Source organism: Mastomys coucha, chromosome X (genome assembly GCF_008632895.1).
Source record: "Mastomys coucha isolate ucsf_1 chromosome X, UCSF_Mcou_1, whole genome shotgun sequence".
NCBI lineage: Eukaryota > Metazoa > Chordata > Mammalia > Rodentia > Muridae > Mastomys > Mastomys coucha.
This window is the reverse complement of record NC_045030.1, coordinates 156,061,728-156,066,409: the sequence shown is the minus strand read 5'-3', so window position 1 is coordinate 156,066,409 and position 4,682 is coordinate 156,061,728.

Genomic DNA, 4,682 nt, shown 5'->3' with positions numbered 1-4,682 from the left:
AGTCAAGTACATGGCTCTTTCAGCAGTTGGTTCTTACCATAAGTCATGAAGGGCAGCCACGAGCAATGACAATAACCTGTAATGTAATGGGAGAAGTCTATGGGACCCCACTAGCCCAACAACCCCAAAATCAGTAATGCTTACCTGGCATTAGGCTTTTTATTTGATACCTTTTGTCTTTTTCAAAGATTTTTTTTTTTTTAATATTAGCAATTTCTTTTTACTCTCCTTCCTATCTTCCAGTCTTATTACCTGCACCAGCTTTCCCTTCATTCCTTGAAATTATCCTCATGGCCCATTGCCAGTTTCCTGCCTTCTATGGGTAGTTCAATTTAAACACACATATCTAAAGATTCAAAGTTAGCATCCACATATGAGAAAGAACATACAGTGTATGTCTTTCTGGAAGGTGTGGTCTTTACTGGCATTGTTAGTGTCATACTTGCATGAACATCATGTGAGTTGATGCTCTCTGCCTGGAAAAGCCCTAGCTACCTGTTACATATGACTTCTCACAGTATCCTGAAGAAGCAGTTACTGAGTAGTAGCAATTTAGGCAGATTACTTCCACAACAAGTCAAGAAGCATACTGCTGACATCTGGCTGTCCTGAGTGAATAAAGAAGTGTGAAGAGACTGCCATTTTATTTATGTGGTATAATTGGCATTTATTATCACCCCTGTCTCTATCCCCAATTCAACGCTTCCTTCATGTGGCTCTCTCTGATTTTATTTTGAAAGGACAGCTATTTTTGCATATCAAACTGTGCTTTAGGGAGAGTTTAATTCATTTCCAGCACAAAAGATGGATGTAACTTAAGATTGTGAACCATAATCTCTCTCTGTCTCAGTCTCCTCTCTCCACCATGGAGGGAGTCTTAATAGCCCAGATGTAAGCTCAAATCTACCATGTTGCCTAGGTTAGCCTTGAAGTCCTGATATCTTGCCTTTGGCTCATAAAGGCTGGAATGGAAAGTTTGTACTACCATACTTGGCCAAAGTATTTCTTTCTCCCCAAACTGATGCCTGAGTAGGCATGCAATTCAGTTTAGCCAATAAAGCCAAGTAGACAATAAGTGGTATTGTTGGAAGAGAGGCACGTAGGAGTTCAGCCTGAAAGTATATATGGCTGGAATAATTGGAAGACATTGCAGAGTCTAAAAATGAAGTGAATGTGGTAGTAGGTGGGTGTGGTGTTGCGCACCTGTAGTCCCTGCATATGGGAGGCAGAGGCAGGAAGATTAGGAATTCAAAGTTATTCTCAGCTACCTTGAAATGGAGTCTATTGTTGGTCACAGGAAGACCTTATCTTTAAAAAGCACACACAGAAACAATTGTGCTGGTAAAACTTTGCATATGAATTCTGTTACTTTCTCTATGGCTTGAGGTCATTGCAATTCTCTTTTTATTCCTTGTGCTCAATTTGACCAATCTGGCCAAATCCTGCAATGCTGCTTTGCACAGTTGCTGCTCCCTAAGTCATTTTTACCTGGAGGATAAATGGTTCTTGTAGCATTTTTCACTCACATGGCTCATTGCACAGGCCAAGGGTAATGGACTGGAGAAATATCTAAACAGCAGACTGAGTCCTTGTTTATACAGAATGCCATTGATACTAGGTGATGTTCATGGTCAATTGATAGGCAAATGATGCCAATTAGTTTGTCCATCTTTTTGGAACATGTTTACTAACTCTGTGAGTTGTTTTATAAAGTTCTTGGCAGTAGAACAACTTGAACCTTCAACATCCTGTGAAGCCCAGTTGTTAGCTTATTCTGGAAATTCTTAGCTAGTTCACCATAAAGGTCACTGTGCTTTGTTTCAGCCAAGGATTCAGGGGCTCTGGTGTTTTCCTGATGCATTTGTCAGTTTCCTAACAGGCAAAGTCTGGGAGTCTATGGAAAAATAGCATTGGCCTTTCATAGAATTGTTGTGTTTCTTATTCCTACTCTTTGTCATCTGCCTATCACTCTTTTTTTCTTATTTTTCCCAATACTTTTATAAATTCACATTCTGATGATACAGAGACCCACTGTAGCTACATGACTTCTACCCACTACTGCTTGTGTTTATGAACATATTCTGTGCTGTAGTATTTCTTTCTTCACATTGACAGTTTTGTTTTATTTAAATTTTTTTAGTTTTTGTGAGTTTCATATAGTTATAGAATGTGTATTATTAATCATATCCATCCACTACTACCTCCCTTTAACTCCCCCTAGAGCTCTCACTGTCACATCCCCCCAAGCTTCGTGTTTTCTTTTCTCTTTTGTTATGAATAGCCACTAGAGCCCAATTAGTGCCACCCATATGCCACATGGGTGTGTACTCGTCCACTGTGGCATGAGCATCTTACCAGTGTATGTGTTCCCAAAGGAGAGTGACTCTCTATCTCTCAGTGGTCATCAATTGCTAATAGCCCTTTGGTAGGACAAGGGCCTCAGGCAACTGTCTTCCACCCATGCTGGAATGTTGACTGGCCTAATCTTTCTTTTTTTAAGATTTATTTATTTATTTTATGTGTATGAGTACACTGTAGCTGTGCAGATGGCTGTGAGCCATCATGTGGCTGCTGAGAATTGAATTCAGGACGGCCCTGCTTGCTCCCGCCCCGCTCTGGCCTAATACACTGTAGCTGTCTTCAGACGCACCAGAAGAGGGCGTCAGATCTCATTACAGATGGTTGTTAGCCACTATGTGGTTGCTGGGATCCGAACAGTCAATGCTCTTACCCGATGAACCATCTTGCCAGCCCCGACTGGCTTAATCTTGTTCACTGTAGTTTTTCTGTGACCAATTTTTAGCTTGTGTTTTGGAGACAAGGTCTCACTCTGTAGTCCAGGTTGGACTTCAACTTGTTATGTAAAGCAGGCTGCCTTGGATTCCTGGCTGTCTTTCTGCTTTACTTTCCCGAATGCTAGGATTTACAAGTATATGTCACTACGCCCAACCTTCAAGAACCTTCTCTTTTTCTATATGTGTGATCATTCTTGGTTTCATTTGAAAAATTTTAATGTGTTTATTTTTTTGAGACAGGGTCTCTCTACACAGTCCTGGCTGTCCTGTAACTCACTATATAGATCTGTACATCAGACTGGCCTTGAACTCTTCTGCCTGCCTCTGTCTCCCAGGTACTGGGACTAAAGGTGTTCTCTCTCTCTCTCTTTCTCTCTCTTTCTCTCTCTTTCTCTCTCTCTCTCTCTCTCTCTCTCTCTCTCTCTCTCTCTCTCTCTCTCTCTCTCTCTCTCTCTCTCTCTCTCTCTCTCTCTCTCTCTGTGTGTGTGTGTGTTTGACTGAGGAGTTCCTGTAGCTCCTATAGCCAGGGCTGATCTTAAATTTCTGATCCTACTGCTTCTACTTTCCAAGTGCCCTGACCTCAGGCATGCATTACCACACCTAGCTCAAAGGAATAATCTTTTGGTTGTATTTTTTTTAATGAAGATTTCACACTAGACACCTAGACACCATAAACTTGGAGTTCTCTTTGCTCTTAGTGATGGTGTTACAAACATGGGCTACCACCCCCAAATTTGATGATGGAGTGTTGATCCATTCTTTTTCAGAGTTTTTTTTTTATTGGATATTTCCTTTATTTACATTTCAATTGTTTTCCCCTTTCCAGGTCTCCCCTTCAGAACCCCCCATCCCATCCCTCCTCCCCCTGCCTCTACGAGGTTGCTCATCCACCATCCACCCACTCCCATCTTCCAGCCCTGGCATTCCCCTACACTGGGGCATCAAACTTCCTCAGGCCTAAGGGCTGCTCCTTCCACTGATGTCCAACAAGGCCATCCTCTGTCACATATGCTGCTGGAGCCATGGGTCCCTCCATGTGTATTCTTTGGTTGGTAGTCCAGTCCCTGGGAGCTCTGACCAGTTGACACTGCTGTTCCCTCCATGGAGATGCAACCCCCCCTCAGCTCCTTCAGCCCCTTGATCAACTCCTCCATCTGGGACCCCCGAGCTCAGTCCAATGGTTGGCTGTGAGCATCTGCCTTTGTGATTTGTAAGGCTCTGGCAGAGCCTCTTAGGAAACAGCTGTATTAGGCCCCTGTCAGCATGCACTTCTGGGCATCCACAATAGTGTCTGGGTTTGGTGGGACAGTCTCTGGATGGCCTTTCCTTCAGTTTCTGCTCCACATTGTTTCCATATTTCCTCCTGTTAGTATTTTGTTCACCCTTCTAAAAAGCACTGAAGCATCCACATTTTAGTCTTCCTTCTTCTTAGACTTCGTGTTGATCCATTTTTACACATTGGCCAAGCACAACATAAACTGAAAACTAAACAAATGTAAGTGATGGTAAGTGGGATAAAATATATTGGCTGAGATTAAATGCATCTCAGCAATTGAATATTACAAAAGAAACCAAATTTTTTTTCCGAGATAGGTTTTTCTCTGTGTAGCCTTGGCTGCCCTGGAACTCATTCTGTAGAACACCAGGCTGTCCTTGAATTCATAGAAATCTGCCTGCCTCTGCCTTCTGAATGCTGGGATTAAAGCTGTATGCCACCACTGCCCACCTAGGAACTCACTCCTTAAATTTGTTTTATTCCCCTCTAGGCAAGCACTCTACTGATGAGCTGTATCCCCAGCCTCTGATAAAAATTATTTTTATGCCAGGCAGTGGTGGTGCACGCCTTTAATCCCAGCACTTGGGAGGCAGAGGCAGGCAGATTTCTGA